Source organism: Nannospalax galili, unplaced genomic scaffold (assembly GCF_000622305.1).
Source record: "Nannospalax galili isolate Female #2095 unplaced genomic scaffold, S.galili_v1.0 scaffold767, whole genome shotgun sequence".
Lineage (NCBI taxonomy): Eukaryota > Metazoa > Chordata > Mammalia > Rodentia > Spalacidae > Nannospalax > Nannospalax galili.
Genome location: NW_008357164.1, coordinates 1,022,573 through 1,046,412, shown reverse-complemented (window position 1 = coordinate 1,046,412; position 23,840 = coordinate 1,022,573). Strand labels below are relative to the sequence as shown.

Genomic DNA, 23,840 nt, shown 5'->3' with positions numbered 1-23,840 from the left:
TGGGGTCCCAGAGATTGGGTCCCAGAAAGCTGGATCAGCAGAGCGCTGGACAGCAAGGAGCAGAGATACAATAAAGCAGTAAACACAGACTAAGCCGTGCCTTGAGTCCTGTGTCTTACTACCGGCGACCTGATCTCACCGGAGAGCAGCACTCTCCGTTACCGACCCACGGATATCCTAGCTTTCGCCGCCTCCGTGCTTCTTCCCTGTGGAGTTCACTGGCCAGAACTCCGCAATCCTGAGGAAGGGCACAAGGGTGTAATAGAGGCGGGATCTCGACTAGATAATACTCTAGTAGCAGAAGAAGCTCTCCGCTCCAGAGAAGTGTGTAGCTATCAGCTACAGCCAGCATCAGAGAAGTCTTCGCACCTGCTGTCTCCAGAGAGGCGCGGCGGCCAGGCCCGCCAGCCGCTAGCTAGCCAGCAGGACCAGAACCACGGTAGGAGAGTGCACGCACACCTGACCCTGGGCCACATCCAGAGTGAGTGCGCCTGGGAGCCCAGGCGCACTCCCCACATCGCCTGCAGCCAGACTCACGCCGGGATTAGCCAGGTGTGGTGGAGACCCCAGGGTGCCCGCACACACCACGCCGGGGGTCAAGCGACCCGCCCCATAAATGTCTAAAGATGATAAATGGGAAGACTGGCAGGTGTGGATTGTGAAAACGTACACAGGACAAGCTGACCAGATCCTTTGTACTACTAAATATAAAGACGTCCATAAAGGATAAAACAGTGGCAGAGAATTCAGTCCCTAGATAGTATTCTTCAACTTAAAAGAATTGTACAATAAATAAACAAGTATTATCATCTTAGAGAAAAACCATATCTAGCTAAGAATATGAAATCAATAGAGAAGGTTTGGATACTAAGCGAACAAACACTGTGGATGACAGGTTCCTGTGAAATAGAGATTTTATAGAAAATGGTGGAGAAAGTGATGGAGTTTAGATAAGCCTACAAAAAGAAAGACCTACACATATGGAACTTAGACTGCAACAGTGATTCTAAAAATCCAGCATAGGATTTGGTTTAAGTAGTCAGCCATAAAAAGAAATATCCAGAAATCTGACGTAGGCTTTGGTTTAAGCAGTCAGCCATAAAAGGAAATGTCTAATGCACAGTGGAATATAGTAATCTCAATTTCCAACTGAATACATTTTTCAAATTCTTGTAGTCATCAACATGGGATTTTAGGAGACTGGCTCAGTATAAACTCTAAAACATTAGTGAGGATAGCAAAAGAAAGATTATGAAAATTGTTACCATTATTCCAAAGAAGATTGTGCATCTCCGTGGTGAGACTGCTCCCATGGTTGTTGTTTGGCTGCTCACCTGAATAAGGGATGTAATAGTGCTCCAAAGAAGCAAGATATTGTATGTCTCTATATGGGAAGTTGGCAGGAACAGAGTTTTATTTCACAACTGAAATTTAATCAGAACATTGTGAGGAACAGCTTCTACTAGAGAGAGGAAATCAGGCTCTGATCCATGTCCCAAAATTGCTTAAATTCATGAAAAGTTACTGACAATAAGAAAAGCTTCTTTTGAGCCAAAGAAATGAGCTAAAAATGAAGTTTCAGACCTGGAGATTGATAGTCCATATTTTCCAGAAATAATACTAAAAACATCAAATTCATGTTATTCTAAATGACTTACCTTGGAAATGTAAAACACAAAATAGTATAGTTTATTATATTGAAAATAAGAGAGAATTTGACTAAAGGCAAAACTAAATTAAATTTCTATAGTAATATAATAAAAAGCTATAATAATATAATAATTAATGATCATTATTATCAAAACCAATAAATGGCCTTTGGTGTGTGCGATACAGTTCTCTGCCACCTTATGATTCATGAAGACTAATGTTAACTACCACTTGGTGAAGATACAGTCACTGCATTGCCACCAAGATCCTCCTAGGCTGTTTGTTTGTTGAATTCTAATGTTCACCAGCTTTAATTTTTTAAAATTTATTTTACACTTATGAGTTTATTGCCCACATTTGTATATCCACAAGAGGGATCCCCTGAAACTGGAGTTATAGATAGTTTTAGTCACCATGTAGGTGCTGGGAATCAAACTTGGTTCCTCTGCAAGAGCAACCAGCGCTCTTAACCACTGAGCCACTTCTCCAGCCCCATGTTCACTATCTTCGACTCACTCAAACATTTTTTAATTTTCATAATGCCATTTTGATAATGTGCTACAGAGTCATTATTAATAATCTTTTGACACTGGTTTTTATTCACTCGCCATTAGGCCTTGACAACTACCCAAACTGTTGTATATACCAGCAGTTCTTTCTTTTCACTGATGAACACTATTACATTTGTGTGTGTGCCACAATTTATTTAGTCACATGCTCATGGATATTTTTTAAATTTCCACTTTTTGACTATTAACAAAAAACTATTCATCCTAAGTAATTGTTTACATGGGTATAAATTCTTAACTTTCTAGACAAATACACAAGGATGGTATTGCTGAGTTCTAATGTAATTAGATCTAATGCGATTATTTCTAATGTATCTAGAATTTAGCAAATACATGTTTAGTATTTAAAAGAAATACGTGAACTATTTTCCAGACTGTTTGTAGCAATTTGTATCCCCACAAGGAATGGATGAGACCCAGGTTTTCAACATCCTCATCAACATTTGCAGTAACACATATTTTTATTTTAGCCATTTTGATGTGTATGCAGTAATGTATCTCTAAATTTCAACTGTGCTTCCCTAATGACTAATGATGTTGAACGTCTTCTCTTATGCCTTTTTATTTAATTGTATTTTAGTAAAATGCTTCTTTGCATTTATTATATAATTTATAAGTGCATTGTCTTTTTTTATTAATAACTGATGAGTTTCAAGTGATTTTTTATTAAATTTCTAAATTTTTTATTAATATTGTTCTGTGTATTTCATACAGAACATCTCAAACAATCTTAATCATCTCTATAAACCCATCCACACTGGCACACTCCCATAGGCTCCCCACTGCCACTGGAGCCGATATACTCTATCATCCCTGTTACTGTCCACTGTGTTGTCAGTGCCCCCAGCCACTCCCCAGTGCAAGTCCATCCACTAATTCTAGTCTTCCTAAAACAAGAGACTCTAGATGGGCTGAGTTTTGAGTGTTTTTATATGTTTCCAGGTTCTACATAGTATTTCATCCTGTCAGTCATATAAGTGACAGATCAATTTTTAATTTTGATGTCTAATTTTCCTCTTTTCCTTTAATTATGGATTATAAGTTAGAGCTATTCACTAAATGTGAAATTCATTAAAATCAGTGCATGAGATGATATAGGTACATACATGTTCAGATACATTCTTCTGTATAAATGAAATTAATTTTAAAAATGAAACAAGGAGCATAAGGAAGGATCATTCTTATGTCATTTCCATAAAATAAAATAAAATAGTGCTATTGGAAAGTAGAGTTGTTTTTCCTCATTTCTAACACTATTACAAATACTTATTGTTATTAAAAACCCTAAGTATCATTGTTAAAAGTAAACAAAGGAGCGGAGCTGGAGTGACAACTTAGTGGTTGACAGTACTTGTTACTCCTGCAGAGGACTGGGATTCAGTTCCTAGCACCATCTTGGCAGCTCACAACTGCCTGTAAATCCAGTTCCAGGGGATTGGACCTTGTCTTCCGGACTCTGAAGGCACTGCACACCCATGGTGCACATTTATACATGCAGGTAAAACACACACATAAAATAAAAATAAGTCCGTCTTTTTAAAAGTACTTTTAAGGGGGCGTGGTGGCGCACACCTTTAATCCCAGCACTCATGAGGCAAAGGCAACTGGATCTCTGGGAGTTCAAGGCCAGCTTCGTCTACATAGTGAGTTCCAGGACAGCTGGGGCTACGGGGAGACCCTGTCTCAAAAAAGACCGGAAAAAAAAAAAAAAAAAAAAAAGAGAGACAGAGAAGAAAAAGTGTCACATAATAAAATCAATTATAAGGAACAAATGGAGAAAAGATGTGTGCTAATAAAGGAGGGGCAAAAGGTTACATGAAATGTTCAGTTGAGGAAACAGAAGAAAAAGAGCAAAAAACAAATAAAAATGGTTATAAAGATGTTAGTTGTTAGTCCAATCCTATCACCCACAGTTTTGAAGAAAAATGAAATGATAACATCAAACTGTATGGGGTATAACAGAAACCATTCTGGAAAGGAAATTTATACCAATGAAAGCATATATCATAAAATAATTAAAATCTAAACACCACTTCAAGAAATGACAAGAGAAAAAAAACACATCCAAAATAGAAGAAAATAACTACTGAAGAGTTGGAGGGAAGAGTAGATAAAATCAAAATATATTTTCTACATACATGTAGATACATATCACTCTCAAGAAAAAAAAATATATTATATATAGTTAATATAATAGTATAAAAAGTTTTAAAAAGTTACTTCACAAATCAATGACATTGAAAATAGGGGCCCATTAGAGAAACACAATGAACTCAAATCCTATGTTTGTCAGGTTGAATTTTTGTGACTAAAATACCTTACTTTAACCACATAAATGAGGAATTATTTATTTTTCACATGGCTTCCATGTTCGTAGTCCATTGTGGTGAGTGGGAATGGTGGAGCAGAACTATTCAAATTCTGGAAAGCAGGAAATAACAGAGACAAGCTCAGTTCCCACTGGACAGAAAACAAAGCAAGGCAGACACAGGGTCTGGATTTGAGTGGGAGATGTATGAAATGTTAAAAGCTCAAAAATATATATAATAGAAAACAGAAAGTATTTTATTTAAAGTGCAAATAGTCAATTAATGTTAACAGAAATCAAATAATAGCTCATATTTTGACCACATACTCCATTTGCTATTTTATCTAACTACTGATTAGGAATAGTCCATGTAACACAACATTTAATATTTGCACTAATCCTATGTGCCTACACCCTATTGCTTTATTTTCAATATTTATGAGAAGATCTAAAACTTTAAAAAGTTACATAGTTTTCTCAATACACTGCTGAATATCAGTGCTGGCTTTGACTTGGTTTGTAATAAAGTATTTTTTCTGATTCCATTAGTAAAATCATTTTTAAAAAGAAACAAAACAATTTAGCTACAGAAAGAAAAGAATTATGATTCAATTTGGTTTCCTTTATCTGAAGAAATGTGATGATTTGGGATGTAGTTGAGGAGACAAATGATAAAAGAACAAAAATGCATGGGACCTGAGAGATGGCTCAGTGATTAGGATCACTGGCTGCTCTTGCCGATCACCCAGGTTCAGTTCCCAGAACCCACATGGCAACTAACAACTGTCTAGTTCTAGGGGTTCTGACACCCTCTTTTGAATTCCGCATTGTATGACACAGGTGCACTTACGTACATGTAGGCACTACACTCAGACACATAAAATAAAAATAAAATAAAAAAGAACAAAAACATCAATTATAAGCATTCAATTCCATTTCTATTATATTATTCAGGTTAAATTGTTCAACATATTTCAAACAAATTTTAAATAGTGTATTTTCTGTAGAATCATTAAGAAATTTAATAATTAGTGGTATGATTATCAAATTTTAATAAGCTGCCAGCATAATTCATTTCATTATTATATAATTTGAAGCGAAAAAGAACTGATATTGTTTTTATTATTATTATTATTACTATTGGTCAGGCATATATATATATATATGTATATATACACATGCATATGTTGAGGTTTGAGAACAATTTGTGGGAGTCATTTCTCTCCTCCTATTAAATGGTTTCAGGGACTGAACTTGGGTTGTCAGGCTTTGCTGTAGGGGCCTTTACCTACTGAGCCATATCACCAGTCATCTTAATTTACATACCACATTTCATGTGAAACAAAAGCAACAAAATCACACTTGCAGAAAAACAAATGTAAGTAAACAAAGTAAAATGAGTCCTCTTTCTTCTGTTCACACTCTTCTCCAAATCAGGTGTGATTTATAAATGATTATTTATTTATTTACATATATATTTATATTTTATGTGTATGAGTATTTTGTCTGCATGCATTTGTGTATGTAATGCATGTGCATGCACCTATGTCATGCAATAGCTGCAGAGGTCAGAAGAGGGTGTTCGATCACCCTGGAAATGGAATTATGGATGGTTGTTAGTTGCCATGCGAGTGCTGGGACCTGAACATTTCCAGGGGGGATCCAACACACTTTCAGAGTGGTTTTTCATTACTGGCTCTTCCTAGTATAATACTGGTTATTGCTCACATCCCTAGTAACTAGCTATCTCTACTGGGTAATTTATCACCATGAGTTTTGGTAACTTGGGATACTGTATTGTGCATGCCCAATCTTTGTCACTGCCGTGCAGTAACATCAACAAAGGTCATGGTCAAGAAATATACATCCAATTACCAAAAAAAAGTAATTAAATTCTCAAATTTTAAGACTATGATTCTGTACTGGGTCACATTCAGAGCTATCTTGGGGCAAATGTGGCAGATTAGACATCTTTGATTCTTTCTTTTTTTATACCTTTACATTTATTGTCCACCTGCTACAATAAATACTGCATTAGAAAGAGCACACCCACATAGAACAGCTTATAAAGAATGTGGTTTATTCCATACAGTGAAGTAAATGTGTGGAAAGGATCCACATGAGTAAATATGGAAGGAAGATAGTTGGAGGTCTTCTAAGTGCAACTGAGCAGAGAAGCAGAATCTTCCCTGCTGAGTCTGGGAATAACTGCAGTCTTTCACAGCACCTTGACCCATGTTTCTTGAGGTAGCCTGAGTTAGAATGATCCAGATGAGCTACTCCCCTGTCCCTGACCCACTGAATACTGCTGACATATGAGATGATAAATTTCCATATTAAGCTGCTAATTTTGGGACAGTTTGAAATATATCAATAAATAATGTAATAACTAGATCAAAAAGATGCTGAATCAATAAATAGATGGATAAAAGAATAGGTTAGTTTTATCTTAGTATAATATGAATTATGAACATTATGTATGTATAATATGAATTCTGGTTACATAAGAAGAAATATTTAACACAGAGGATAAAAAATAATCAGGAAATAATATTTTGCCTGATCGCTATGATTTGATTGCTTACAGATGTCCTGAAACCAGAGAATGGATTTAGTTTTAAAACAAGGAATGTTTTTAAACAGAAATTATTTTATATAGGTTTCTCAAGGAAGGGTTTTAGACTTAGACAGCCTCTCATCTCTCTCAGATGGTTTAAGCCTGATGCCTCAGGGCCGGATTAGATGAGGTGTCTCTCACCTTTTGATATTATGATAATTAGTAGTTATTGAGCCCTCCTGAGGTATATGAACCCCCACCAGGTGCTCCTTGAAAGCTAGTTTAGACACAGCTTCTTGGAATGATATAGAGAATGTTCCACACATATTAATTTGAAAACTCTTCCCAACACATTTCATTTGTGACCTCTTGCTTTAAGAATTTACTGAACAAATTTCTCTACAATTCATTTGGCAATTGCTCATGTACTGGCTTTGACATTGCTGGAATTCTTGTTTGGTTGATATTTAATTCTTCATGTAAGGAAATCTTATTCATCTGACTCATTATTTCTTATGGGTATTTCTGTATTTTCAACCATGCTGAGCCATGTACTCAAAGTTGATCACAGTAGATAGTCAATACTTTTGACACAGTAGCCAGAGAAATAGCATATCATCATCAAACTTTAGGTTTTCTCATGTGTATAATGTGCTTTTGAAATCTAAGCTCCACATCTGTATTCCTTCCTATAGATTTGATTGCAGTAAACTGAAGACCTCAAGGTCACTTCTCAGTGCTGGAAAATTTTGATCATGCCTCCCTGTCATGATTCTCCATGATTTTAATAACCATGCTGCTAAGAAAATATAATTAATAATTAAATATTCCCAACAAGATAACTATCTTTACATAAGAAAAAAGAAATGGTTTTATTACTGAATAAGCTTTAAAGCTGAATGTGACTCGTATCACAAGAAATCTGCAGAAAGACTGCAAAAACATAAATTAAATTCACCCTTTTGCAGACCCAAGCAGGTACAACTGAATAAATATATTTTCAAGGTAGCAATTATTAGTCTTCAAGTAAATGAACTGGATGTATCATGTGCTAGTTCATCCCGGATCTTCCTGAGAACTGGAGTGTTCATCTATGTTTGGTAATTGCCTTCATACAGTAGAGAACAAACTTCTGAAAACTAAAAGACAAGAGGTAATTTTACAACTGTGAGCTAGACAGCCACAGAAGTTAAGCTCCTATTACACTAGACATTCCTGGATAAGCAGGTGGTAAAAAGGCTTTATTAGCGTTTTATCACTTTGACAAATACCCAAGAGAAATCATGTCAAGGGAGGTAATATTAATTCCAGTGAAGTTTCAGAGATTTTATTCCTTGGTAAGCTGTGTGCATTGTTTCTTAACCTCAGTGCGACAAGGCATCATGACAGAAGTGTTTGGGATGCCCACAATCACCACATAGTGGCCAGGAAGCAGGGAAATACAACAAAAGTCAAGAGGGACAAGGTATAGAATTCTAGGTCATGCCTCTAGTCATCTAGTTCCTCCAGAATGAACGCTTTTCTAATTTCCTTCTTTGAATTTATCAGTGGATTAACACATTGATTAAATTAGTGCCCAAATACTCAATTGCCTCCTTATAGTGCTGTCAACCACGAAGCAAATCTTTAACACCTGAGCCTCCTTAGGGAATACTTCATATCCAAACTGTAACAGAGCCTTATACATCTTCCGAAAATGGAAGATTTTATGCATTTCAGAGACAGAAGGAAATTAAAGTCAGAATCTCTCTAGAATAAATGATGTAAGAAAATGAATTGGGCACAAATTTATTCCCTTATTTCTAACTGACATAAACCTTTCATTTCAGATTTCTATTTTTGCAGTATAGATAATCTTTCCACTACATGGGCCTTTCTGAGTATGCCCAACTAGTATAAGGATTCAGTTCTGTAACCTCATATTTAAACAGTGTATACCTTGAACATTCTCAGAAACCATCATGCCACCCTCTGTTAATCACTTCAGATATCCTTAGTCTCTCATGTATGGCAGTCACAAAACAACTGTCTCCAACAGAACCTGAATACATTGATGAGTCCATCATTCACATTGTATGCCTGCTTTCCAGAATTGTTTGGCTTTGACTGCATGGCCCTCAATTAAAACTATTCCAATGCATACATCTTTTGTTTTTGATATTTTGGGAATACTTTTATTATGGTATGCTTCCAAAATTCTCAATTTGTCTTAACTGCATAACCTTTTCCTCCAGAGGCCAAGGTAACAAACCTAGCTCTTTGTTCTTCTTCTCATGGACAACCATAGCCTCTAGTACACCCAAATTCAGGTAACAGATTTACAAGTATTTTCTTAAGTCTTCTGCTTTCTACAAAAATGCCTTTGACATTTCCTTCTGAGGCCATCACCTTTACTTGTATAATTAATCCATTTCCTCTTAAGTAGTCAATAATATCAGCCCAGAAATTTCCCTTCACTCATCTGCATTTATGTCAGTTTTAAACATTCTGTGATAAGTAGCTACTTAAAAGTTAAAGCAACAAAAAGAAAAAAAGCAAAGCCATTTCCCTAAGTTACATTCTCTTAAGCTCCTCTAGGCATTTTTTTATATCTAGTAAATTGAGCTCTTTAAATGATCTATTACCCTATTCCTACAATCTTTTTCTTCCCAATAACTATCATCTATTTATTTATCTATGTGTCATTTATCTCTCTATATATATGGAAAGAGATATAATGTATGTGTATAAATCAATACGCTTTTCCTCTTTATGATTCTGCAAAGTACTTATAAAGGTTACAAACGTCCTCACTTACTAATCATCTCCAGAATCTTCTCCTTGCATTTATTACCTTTTAAAAAATCCACCAATATCTAGATGTGTCTTTCATAATAAAAGAAAAACATCTGGTAATGGTCTACCAGGCACAACAGAATATACTTTCCATCTGAGCCCACACGGATCAGTCTCACTGCCACTTTCCCTTCTGCCTTTACCCTTGATCTCTACTCTCACTCACTCTATTCCAATCACATGTGCTTTATTGCTTTTGGGAGCACTTACATTGAGTACTAATCTAAATCAGGGGATTTATTATGGTTTAACAACATTATTTAAAACTATTGGTTCAAAGCTATTAAATTTATGAATCTCTAGAATTTTTCACAACACTAGGAAGTGCGCACCTAATTAGCAAACACTTAGAAGTGTAGGGAAGGTACCACTTTTGTGTTACACTGCTATGCTTTCTGTTAAACTTGCCATTATCTACCACTGGGATGTGCTGCATGTGTGCTCAGAAGGAGCATATTCAGTTTCTTTTAATTTGCTAATAACATTTCTAGAAATTAATAAATTATTCTTTAAAGCATCTCTTTATGTTTCCCACCAGTCAAGTGGGAATTGAGATGTTTGTTTGTTATTAGATAGCTTCACAATGTGTCATGTTCATACTTTTGCAAAACTCTCTCACACCATTTTTTTTTTTTACTTTCTCATTGGAACACATCAAGTTACATTTCTTAGTGCTCTAAATATGCCAAGCTGCCAGGTCCACTTCTCCATTATTCCATTTCAGAATCAACAGTTCCTTAATACTAACTGACGTCCTCAGCACTTTTCAAGGCCTAAGCTATTGTTAAATATTTCTGTGATTGTAGCAACTCACACGGGTCATTCCATCTCCTAAAATGCAATACCCTAGAAGTCAGTTTGACTGAAGAAATAATTATAACTTTTTGTTAAAAATTATAAATATATATGAACAGTATATTACATAAAAGTATATATGATAGGTAATAAAAATAGTATGTAATTTAATGATATATGTATTTAGATATTAAATATATTAAGTATATTATATAATTTAGATAGAAACATTATGTCAAACACTTGGTAAAACTTAATAAATTGATCAAGTTTTCCATGAAATGTCACAGATAAATTAAATAATTAGTATTTGAATAATAATTCAAGAAAAAATTCTGTTCCCTACAATACATAAAATGATTTTGATTGAAACTATTGTTCATTGACTCAAAAATTTAGGGAAATCACAAAACAGAATAAAAATGAAAAGATACTAGTTTTGCAAAGTAAGTTAGATATTTCTTCTAAGGGTAATGGGGAATGACATGTCACATTTTCTTCATGATCCAATTCAATTTATGTAATAAAAATTATTAGGTAAGGCAGCGAAATGTCTCAGCACCTGCCTCCAAGCCTGACAACCTGAATTCAATCCTTAGGCCCAAGATAGTAGGAAAAAACAGTTCCTATAAGTTGTCCTTTGACCACAACACACACACACACACACACACACACACACACACACCAAATAAGCAAATAAATGATATATATGAAACTTTTAGAAAGATTAGTATTTGAAAATTAAGGATTACAGTATTTTTTGGATTATGGAAAATTCTATAAAGCTTTTCCTTTCATGTGGCAAGATAGATAATTATATGATTATAGTTGTTGAAGGTGTGACATGTCGATGGTATTTTATATGAAATCTTACAGGGTCAATCTAGAGCATGGCCAGAGTGTTTGTAAAACTTCCAGAATGTATATTTCATACAAATTACATGTATGTGTGTGGGTCTCTATGTGCCTGTGTGTGTGTGATGAAATCCCTGTGCTAAGATGAGCACAATGGATAATTGCTAGGCTAGGACTCAAGCAAAGTGACTGAATCAGTCTGAAGGAGGATTGAAGATTACTGCCTGAGAACTTGGTAGCCATATCAGTAATTTTTTTACATTATGAAAGATCCCGTGAGGACTTTGAAGGACTTATTCACATCATTAGAAATACATTTAAACTAAAGTCTTAAAAGAACATTGGAAACCAAGCATTGATATCAAGAATGAAAATTCACCCTGAAGGAACTAAAACAGTATTCTTTGGTAAAGTTAGTTTGATATGAACATCTTTCGATAAATTTTACATATCTTCTGTGGTACAAGGTATTTTAGCACAAATTGGAAATAACTGGTTTACAAGTACTTTGTTGAGAATTTTTGCATCTATGTTCATAAAGGATATGAGTTTATCATTCTCTCTCTCTCTCTATCTCTTTCTCTCATCTTTACCTGGTGTTCATACAAGAGTACTGGGTGCTTCGTTGAAGGAGTTTTGGAGTTCTGCTTCTGTTTCTATCTCTTTAGATAATTTAAGTAGTATTGGTTGTAGATCTGTGTCTGGAGTTTTTAGTCAGGAGAGTTTGTATTACTGTTTCCATCTCCTTGTTTGTTCTGGATCTGATTAAGTTGTTGATCTCTTCTTGGTTTAGCTTTGCTAGTTTCAGTGAATTTAGAAATTCATCCATTTCTTTTAGCTTTCAAATTTAGTAGTGTATAGTTTTTCTAAACATTCCCTAATTATATTCTTGATATTTTTGGTCTGTTGTGATGTTTCACCTTTTATTTGTGATTTTGCTGATTTATTTAAATTTGCTCTTTCTTTCTTTGTTTAACTGGACTAACAGTCTATCTATTTTGTTTATCTTATCAAAGAATCAGCTCTTAGGTTCAATGACTCTTTGCATTGCTTTCCTTCTTTCTTTTTTCTTTCTTTCTTTCTTTCTTTCTTTCTTTCATTCATTCATTCTCTCTTTCTATTTCATTAATTATGCTCTGATTTTTCTTATTTCTTCTTGTCTGCTTGTTGGGTTTGGGTTTTGAGAAATCCCTAAGTCTGTCACATACCTAGACAAACATAATTTCTTACTATATTAGAAATGAATGATGCTAACAATAATATGCATTAGAAGTTACTACTGACAACTGATTACTGTGGGGTAAGAGAACGTAGATCTTCTTTGAGGGAGTAACTCTAGTTAGGCTGACTAGACTCCAGTGAATGAACTTGCACTGAGAGATATCTAGTACAAATGTTTACCAGATAGGACTTAACATATGTGACAGAATGCATGAAATCCTGTGTGAGTGGCTATAGGTGGCATGGATGTATCTAAATTTGATAGTGATATATTATTTGAAATGTACAAAAATTCAATATATGTATTTTAAAAAGGAAATATTCAGCAGTAAAAATTAATGAGTTATTAAGCCACAAAAAACATAGAAGAATATTACATATATGCTGGACATGGTGGTACACACTTTTAATCCCAGTATTCAGAAGGCAGAGGTAGGTGGGTCTCTGTGAGATTGAGGCCAGCAGGGTCTATGTAACAAGTTCCAGGTCAGCTGAGGTTACAGGGAGACCGTGTTTTAAAGAGACAAAAAAAGAATGTTAAATGCATATTGTTAAATGAATTAAGCTCTCTAAGAAGGCAAAACAAAAAAAGTTAAGTGAAACTACTATTAGGTATCTAAAATTAGAATAATGATGCAACTGTTTTGATATATAGAATTCTGTCTTTATTTCAAAGATATAAAGATATTTACTAAATTCAAATGAAAGAAACAAACACAAAAGACATGTACACTTGTCAGAAATATTTATAATTTTATAATTAAATAATTCTAAAATTATTATATATAAAGATATAAACTGATACGTATTGGAATATAAGGGATCCATTGTCTTGGAACTTAACTGTAAGTTATCTTTAATAAACAAGTGCCTTTCAACATGTGTGAGATCCTGAATTCAAGCCCACTGAGACATACACACACACACACACACACACACACACACACGCATGCATGCACGCACACACGCATGCACACATGCACACTCATGACCACTATATATGTGTCCTACATATGGGTTCTTGGTTTAATGTGATTAACATCAGAGAGTTCTTGGCATTGATGTAAATTGGGGTAACTGATCAAGATTTTAGCAATAATGGGGAAAAGTGAATTCAAAGAAGATAAAGAACAGAAATCCATTACTAGTATCATGTGATTCTGATTCATATATACTGACTCATATAACTAATCATCACAGTAGTGACTCTTCTACTGTGACAATAGGGAATAATTGGAAATCCAACCAGGTACAGAAGTCTTACCACTTCTGGACTACATTTTCATCTTGAGCATATACTTTATTTGCTGTCATCAAAATCTGAAGCCTCAAAAAATATAATATATTCTTTGCAGATTGATGAAACTTGAAGTAGACTTGAATACTTCAGGGTGAATTTCATTATTACCTTAGAGCAATTAGCTGTTTCTTGGTTCCTTCCTTTTATCCACACAAACAGGATCTCACCTTGTGATACCTCCCCCGAAGGAGTGATGCATTTCTTCAAAATATTTTTCTGCTGAAGAAAGCACCGTCTCCTGGCCGTTTTCCCAGGTTCATATCATGCATAAGAACCTGGCCGTCAGTGCTGCATCAGAAATGATTCATCCTAAAGTGGTTTTGGCTGCCTTGGATGCCAGAAAGCCAGCAAAGCCCTCTGCCGATATTCCCATCATGCTCTGTCATCACCTTGTTTATTATTAGATCAGAAGCTGCTGAAGTAGATAAATCAGATTAAGTATTTTGCCTTCTGCCATCAATGATACCCTTTGGCTCCAAATACACTTGCAGAGTGCAGTGATTTAAATTTGTTAAATCACTCTCTCTCCCTCCCTCCCTCCCTCCCCCCAACTCTCACATTATATTTTATAACCAAATGTTTTTTGTTATTATTGATCAATTTTGTCACCCTAGGTGGTACCATTGGGGCTCAGAGTTTTCTGAAAAGCAAATATCAACTAGATCTTCGATTTCCAACCAGGATATGAAGAGCTCTGCAGCCTTCATGGGCAAAACACTTTTGACTTTTTCCTCAGAACTAAAATACTGTGAATTAATTAAATCCTTAATAATACTGTTGGCTAACATTTTGAAATGACTTAAAATTTCCATTTTTTTTTCATATAAACCTAACTCTGGCTTAAAAAACACTACAGCATGCAAGAATGGTTGCAGGAGACTGACTACATCAACAGTGGAATTGTAATGGATTGGGAGATATTTCTGACATGCTTCCATCAGGCAGTTCTTAGCAGTGTATGGACTAGCACACCAGTGTCACAAATGGCCAGCCACACCAGATAACATGGCAGGATGCCTATAGAGTCAAATTTTTGTCCCCAAATGCCCTTCAGTGTGGGGTCTATCCACTGGAGTCTACTTAATCTACCAAGAGTCATACCTTAACCAAAACTGACTCTCACCTTCCCGGCAATGATCGGTGCCAATAGTATTTCCTCAGGTAGTGTTGAGGTTGCTCACTCACTTTCCCATATCTATGCTTACATTTTGTCTGACTTGAGCTTACCTAGGATTTGTGCATGCTGTCACCGCTGCTGTGATTTCATATGAATATTTACCAAGTAATCTGAAAACTCTGTTTCCTTGTGGTCATCTACCACATCTAGCTCTTACAGACTTCCTAATGCCTCTTCTGCAATGATCCCTGAGCCTTGGAAAGAAGTTTGATATAGGTGTCCTATTCAGGGAAAGAAACCTTTGAAGCATCTTATTCACTGTAGTTTTATGATTTTTAGATCTCTGTGTTAATTACCATTTGCTGGATAAGGAAGCTTCTCTAGTGAGAAGTTAGAGACGCATTAATCTATGCTTATAACAATGAGACATTAGAGGTAAGTTTAATACTATAACTGTTCAGCAGAATAATAGCATTAGTCTCTCTCCTATGACCTGTGACCTGTCTAGCCATGTGTAGGCCTAATATCATTGTCAGGTATGGGCTTCATGTGATGATACAGACCTTAAATTTGGTTAGAAAATGGTTGGATACTCCCAAATATCCATACCACTATTGCATGAGTATGGATATCTTGCCAGAACAGTTGTTGTAGCTTGCAGGATTCATGGCGGGATAAAGCTGATGTTTAATTTCCTTTTCTCATAGGATATAGAGCACCTTCAAACACAATGCAAACTAGCCAGCAGAGGTGAAGCCTTGAAGTCAGGGCCAGCTTGATTTCTCCATGTTTATGCTATATTTCATGCATGGAGTGTCTTCAGCAATAGAACCTTACCATCAAGTTCTGCTTTGTAAGCAAGAGCAAGGGCAATGTCCAGTATTGTTTGAGGGTCCTGACTCAAACCTAAAACTCATGTTAAGGACCAAGAATATGGACCCGCAGGGCCAATAGACCTCTTCGTTCCTCTCCCCAGTGTGACCATATTCAAAAAAATCTCCTTTCCCCCCTCTGCAGTAGAAGCTATTTCTAATTCCAGTCTCATAGCCTGTGTCTCATAAACTGTAAATGGCAGTTTCATTGTTGTATAAACTGGGAAGAAAAATGATAATATTTGGAGTACTCTTGTCAAGGACTAAGGAAAAAAATGCTTAGAATGTGTTTGAATTTTGATGCACAGAGTTTAGACATTTTTAAAGGTCTTCAGTAAATAGTTCAAAAATAAATACTAAATTTCCTCCAGCATTTTTATATGCCACATAATTTCATAAAACTGAAATTAAATATTTGTCTTGCTTTTTTGTGTGCAAGGACTTGAACATAGGACCTTGCAAGCATTAAACTCACATTCTGTCTCTGAGTGAGAACCATATACTTAACACGAATGTATTTCCAATCAATTTTTCAGAAGACAATGCTTGCAAGGAATTCAATTGAAAGTAAGAGATTCTCCTTTTGGAATTTCAAATTGTATGACCATATCATACCTAAGTGCTCATGAGTGGCATTTTCTTCATGTTCATAATCAGTGTTAGCAACTATGAGATGACTCTACTGAGGATCGGGAGTATTAGTTATTTATCATATGACCTTTAAGTAAACCTTTGTAATGTGACAACTCTACCATCAGATTTAAGAAATTAAGTTAGGTTAATCAACATTGTGAAAAGTGCTTAGTGTAAACTGGCAGCTCTTCATAGTTGTAGACCTCAAATATCTATGTCAGTTAATAGTCACAGGTAATTCCTCACAATTTACCTCAAGTCTGATGTGGCTGGGCATTTTTGACTCTGGTATGCTAATCCATGTACTGCTAAGAAATGCCTGGTGGAAGCATGTCAGAAGCATCTCCCAATTCATTGCAACAATTGCACTACTGATGTAGTCAGTCTTGTGCAACACTTTTTGCATGCTGTCATGTTATTTTTAACCCAACCAAAGGTAGGTTTATATTGAAAACAATGGAAATTTTGATTCATTTCAAAACATAAGCTACAGTTTTATTAAGGATTTAATTAATTCACAGTTCTTTAGTTCTGGTGAAAAAATACAAAAGTGTTTTGCTCATGAAGGCTGCAGAATTCTTCATATCCTAGTTAGAAATTTAAGATCTATTTGATATCCTGTTATTAAGGCAACTCGCATTGAACAGCATAGGCAGTTCACTTAAATAGTCATAATAACATAATTTCTCAAATATTCCCTAGTTATCCTGAAATTGAGTTAAGCAACAACAACAAAAACCACCAAAATCTCAGATGTTTTATGCTATGGCATTGTTACTGAATTGAAATAAAGCATGTATGTAATATATTTTAGAAAAAAATATATTTTAACAGATCCTTCCTGATTGATGTCACAATGTATTGATAGTCTCTCTATTTTAAATTTATTAAACAAGAGGTAATATAAAGGTTCTTATAATATATGGATTATTTTCACCAAATAATGAAGTCAGGAAGGAGCTCATAAATTTCTGAATATAAATTACTACTGATGAAGGCTACCAAAACCTAATATTTTTCCTTCAGGAAAGATTTAGGTTAGGTGTGAGCATTTAGATTAGGTATATGTGTTTCCCGTAAATGAATATGCAAAGTTTTCTTCCCAGTTTTTGTATACAGTCTGAATCCCATTGTTTACAACTGCTTACTATTGTGAATAATAAAAATCACTGACCAACAGAAACCAAAATTAAGGCTATTTCTCTACTAATTTATGACAAAATAAATGTTGCATCAGGATATATATTTTGGTGAGCCTTTAGTTTAGACGTTAGGGTTTTTAAAATATTTTCACCAAATTTACAAGGAAAATGCTGAATGTTAATAGTGTACCTTGAAGCAAATTTAAGTTTACCTTGAAACTAGTCCCTTGATATACTAAATTAATGTCTGTAGAGTTTAGTAAAGATGTGTGCCTTCCAACTGTAAATGTAACAATGTTCCAATTTTTGCTTTGGGTCAAGAGAATATTGTTTTCTCCATTTCACTTTGCTTGTTTTCAGTAACCTTAAAGTTAATGATACTAAATGTTTTAAAATTATATATATATAATTCCTTGATTATCACATAGAACTTAAAGGTAGGATCCTATTGCTGAAAACACCGCACACTTTGGGCACAGGATGCCTGCTTCCAGATAGTGTATTCTAAACATGGTAGGGAAGATGCACTTATGAAATCTCAACAATAGAGTTGCCTAAACAACACCTGCATAATGACACCAGTTGACATGTGTGATGGTTTGAATATGTCCCCTATAGGCTCCAAGTGTTTGGACATTTTGTCCCCACATGATGGCTTTGTTTTGGGAGGTTTAGAAGGTGTGGCTAACCTGGAGGAAGCACATCACTGGGGTTGGGCTTACAGACTTCTTAAGCCTTGCCAGATCTCCAATCGCTCTCTTGCTTCTTGTGCCTGTGTGATGATGTGAGAGCTTCACTTCTGCTGCTCCTGCTCCAGCCACCTCCAGCCACCATGCTTCCCTGTAATTCCCCTGGAACTGTAAGCTCAAATAAACCCTTCCTTCTATAAATTGCTTGGGTCAGTTTTTCTATCACAGCAACAGAAAAGTGACTAATAAAACATGCCAATGTGGATGGAGGGAATTTCAGAAGTTTCCACCTGTAGATGAGGAACTACATGCATTCAGTGACTGCTCAGAGTGGGAGAACCAGTGTTCTTCAGGAAGGAGCTCCCTCAGATGTTATCTAATCCCAAGAATGGGGATTAAATAACACATGTGTGGCTGAATATTTAGCACCACTAAATAAACTCAGAGCTTATATATCTCTACATATGTGCCTATGTAGGTGCAATAATTAAGGATGAGGTCATGAAATTGAGAGGGAGGTGTGTATATGCAGAGTTGGTGGGGATAAGGTGGTGGTGATGTAAACATAAAATTGAATGGAACATTAAATTTAAAGATCATTAACTTAGAAAATGGAAAAAGCAAATCAGAAATGAGACCTGGAGAAAAATCCTTATCTGTGAAAGTAAAATTATGAAACATCTCATAAATTTATGAATCAATAATTAGAGGTCTTACACATATTATTTAGACATATTCAAGTACCTAATTGATCTTGGAAGAAGACTAAATGGGAAAACTATTGCATTTTGTATTAAATCATTGTAGTTTTTGTTTTGGTCTTTTTTACATTCTACTTTAACAAATTTCATGAACACACAAAATTAATATTCATGTCATATATATATACAATATATAGGAATAAAAATATATGGTATTCCTTTCCCTGACATTGTGATTTTTTATTTTGTCTTCACCTATACACATGTAATCACAAATATTTTATATGTGTTTGTTTAAGTAGGCTTATTAAATAATACATTTAGCTACCGTTTTTCAGACAATCTTAGTATTTTTTTTCTCTCCGTTATTTTGGTCCCTGTATGTCCTTTTCTATCCTATCCCCCCAGTTAAAGCACCCCATTTTTTCATTTTCCCATTGATAGCACTAAGAAATGGCTTATCTGGACCTTTGGATCATATGGTGAATCCACCTTAGGTTTGTAGAGAATCCTTCACATTGATTAGTGGCTGTACCAATTTGTAATCCAAGCAGCACTGAACAAATGTTCCCCTTTTCCCTGTATACTCACCAGCATTTTCTATCAGTTGTTTTTTGGTCTTAGTAATTATGACTGGAGTAAAATGAAATCTTAAAATAGTTTTAATTTGCATTTTCATAATTGCCAAGGATGCTAAACACATTTTACAATATTTGTTAGCCACTTTTTCTTTTCTCACTCACTTTTTAAAACTTTTTGATTCATATGTACATGTGTTTAGAGATGACCACTTGGGATTAGACAATTTATCAGGCAACTAGCAACAGGAGAAAGCTGATTCTCCCTCCCTCAGCACCCACTGATTGCCAATAGCTCTGCATCTACTGGTGGGACACTGTGAAAATTCTCCCATCCATGTTGGCATGTCAACTGGTCTTGTCATTATGCAGATCTAGTTGGCTACCATACTATGGATATTTCATGGATGCAACTTCCCTATTATGTCAAGAATGCATTATCAAACAGCAGACATTTTGTTCTCCAGGCTGTTCCAATCTTCCTGAGCCCACGTCTCATATTCCCTGATCCTTAGGGTTAGAAATTGGATTGTAGATAAATTGGTTAGGGCTGTGCTCGCCACAGTCACCTATTCACTGCATTTTGACCTGTTGTGGAACTTCAAAATAGTCTCCATTTGTTGCTCAAAGAGGCTTCTTTGATGAGTACTGAGAGCTACATCTGTCTGTGAATATAAGGACATGTATCTAGAATATAATTAGAAATTACATTATTGTAGGAAAGTGGCAGTAGTAGGTTTTTCTCTAGAATCTATGACCTCTCCAACAATGTGTACTTGGCAAGTTTACAGTTTCAGACATGGATTACTTCCTGCTGAGTAGACCCTAAATCCAGTTAGAGAACTGCTGATTTATCCCAATATGAAAGTGCCACTACTGTACCAATAGAAATCATCTGCTGGGATGGTCATTGTTGTTTGTTGTCTTTACAGCTCGGTGGGGTCATTGATTGGTTTTCTCCTTTGGCAGCTTACATAGTATCTTCTGATACTTTGAGACCTAGTCTTCAGGGTGTAGGCTTCCAGGTCAGTTCCCGCTCAGCTGCCCCAAGTCCTGAGTCCCAAATGTGTGGTATCTTCAACAAGTTCTAGGAGGAGAGTGTGTAATCCAGAGAAGTAGCAATGTTCTGTATTATTTTGCAAATCTCTTGAACTACCCTGATGAACAACCCAAAGTGAGGTTTCCTTTTTCTAACTGTTTTTTGTTAGCTAACCTTCATCTATACACATATACTCACATATTTTATGTAGACTTGTGGAATAATACATTTTCTTATGGTTTTGCTCATTACCAAATTATTATTCATCTTTCTTTCCTCTCACTCTTGTATATGCTTCCCTCTTCCCCTCCAAGTTAAAATCTCTGTCATTTGCCTAAATTTGATAATGCCTGTGTCCTACACTCCCTCTATCATACCCTTTCTTTATGTCTCTCCCCATGATTCCTTTCTACTTTCCTTCCTGCCTCCTGCATTTACTTTAGGTTACAAACTTAGACCTAAAATTTTGCAGCTAGGATCCCCAATTCAATGAAAATATGTTTCATTTATTTTTCCGTATCTGACTTACCTCAGTATAACAGTTTGTAGTTCTATGCCTTTATCTGCAAATTTCATGATTTCATTTTTACATCTGTGTACAACTCCATTGCATAAATGTATCCCATTTTCATTATGCATTTATCTGTTGAGGGAAATTTAGGTTGTTTTCATTTCCTAGCTATGGTAAAACGAGTAGCAATAAACATGGTTGAACATGTATTTCTGTAGTAAGATATCCAGTCCTTTGGGTATATGCCAAAGAATAGTATAGCTGGGTCATATAGTAGATATAATTTTATTTTGAGAATTCTCTACAATTTGCATAGTGGCTGCAAAATTTGTAATCCCAAAGCAATGAATGAGTGTTTGCCTTTCCTTGTATCCGCACCAGGTCTTGTCTTAGCCGGTCTGACTGGGGTAAGATGAAATCTTAAAGTACTTGAAATTTTCATTTCCCTAATTATTAAGGATGTTGAACACTTTATAAATCATTTCTTAGCAATTTATATTCCTTCTTTTGAGAACTATGTGTTCAGACCTGTAACCTATTTTTTAAATTGGTTCATCTGTTTTCTTGATTTTCTTTTGTTTTGTTGAGTTATTTGTATATTCTATAAATTAATGTTCTCTAAGATGTGTATGTGGGAAAGAGTCTTTCCGACTCTTTGGCCTTCTTTATCACTCAATTGATTATTCTTTTTGCTGTGCTAAAGCTTTTTAGTTTAATGTGCTCTGATTCGTCAATATTTGGCATTAAGTCTTGCATGAATGGAATTTTATTTAGAAAGTTCTTAACTGCAACTGTATCTTTCAGGGTACCATCTGTGTTTTTGCCTAACAATTTCAAAGTTTCAGGTAAAGCAGTCTGGGCTGACACCTTTTAGGCCACCGGAGTTCAATGCTCTTTATGTTTCCATTAAGAAGTCACCTGTTACTATGATGGCTTATCCTTTATATGTGCAGTTTTCAATGCTGTCTCTTCATTCTGTATATTTAGTATTTTTATTATGATATGCCTTGATTAAATTCTTTTCTGCTCCTGTCAATTGCTGTCCTGTGTGTTTCTTGTATCTGTGTATATTTTCCTTGATTCAGGGAGTTTTCTACTACAATCTTATTGAAGATCTGGCTTATGCCATTGACCCAGGATTCTTCTTCTATGCCTACGTTTAGTAGATTTTTGTATTTCCGGGTATCCCAAAGACATATTCCTTTTGCGTGTTTCAAAAACCTTTTCATTTTCTTTCATTGACTGGTCCAATTCCTCTCTTTTATCTTCAAGTACTGATATTCTATCATCTACATGCTCCATTTTACTGGCAAGGCATTCCTTGAATTTTCTAACTGGATTACTGAGTTTTTCAATTTCACCTCAATTTTAGATTGAATATTCCTTTGTGTTTCTCTAATGAACCATTTCTCAAATCCTGATTGTCTTTATCGTTTCATTAAGCTGTGTATTTGTTTTCCTGAACATCATTCAGCAGTTTATTCCTATCCTGCACTATCTTTGAGTTCATTGAAGTGTTTGTTCATTTCTTCTTTAAACTCATTGTTCACATTTAAGTTTGTCTCTTAAATTCTGTGTACTTGAGTTCCTCTGGGTATTTCTCAGTGCATGACATTCCTATTGGACTAGTGGGCAGTTTTTAAAGGGGATATACTTTCTTGGCTTTTCACATTATTTGTGTCTTTGTAGTTTGACCTGGGAACATGGAACTCTTTCATTAGTTGTTTGTGTGATACAAAATTCTTGTTTTCCTTTGTTGAGTGATAGTTTTGTTGTTCAAGTTTGGCTGAGTTCTGAGAAGATATGAAGAACTACTTGGTCAATTCTTTAGAACGCAGTGTTGGTTTTTGATTGGAGGGCCATGGTGATTTAAATTCATTAATAATGAAAAAGAGAATCACTGTGTCCCTGGGAGTGTGACACTGGGTCTGCTTGGGCTTGTGCACTGATTGCATTATGCTAGGTAAGCCTGGGAGTGTAGGGACAGAAGTGGGACTAGAAGAATTTCTGGGAAATGTATCAGGCTGGGCTGGTGCAGGTGTGGTACAATCGAACTTTGTCTGGGAATGTGGGGAAGGAGGCAGGGGTAAGTGAGGTTTCGGATAACATAGCATGTTGGCCTGGAGCATAAGCTGCACAAGTTAAATTATGCCAGGGAATGAGGTAAGACAGCACCGTAGGGTGACGATGTTGGCCATTCAACTGTCTATCATGCAAGGAAGCTCAGTAGGCTCTGGAAGCAACTCAGTAGCTTCAGGATGTCCCTGGAATTAACCAGGTTCACTAGTACCCTCCCTTCTCAAGCTTATATAAGCCCCACAGTCCACTGAGAGACACCATCAGACTGGTCAAGACACCTGGAAGGCACAGAGATATGTTGAGCTGCTTAGAAGAAGCTCAGGGCAGACAAGCCGTTTGGAAGAAGCAGGTGGCCCAGAAGAAACTCAAGCCAGCTGAACAAACTGGAA

At 35.6% G+C, this 23,840-nt stretch overlaps 1 pseudogene; it reads left to right on the top strand.

Annotated features, from left to right (window-relative positions):
- Positions 1-23,840, top strand: part of LOC103751581 — a 139,261-nt pseudogene that overhangs the window by 1,193 nt on the left and 114,228 nt on the right.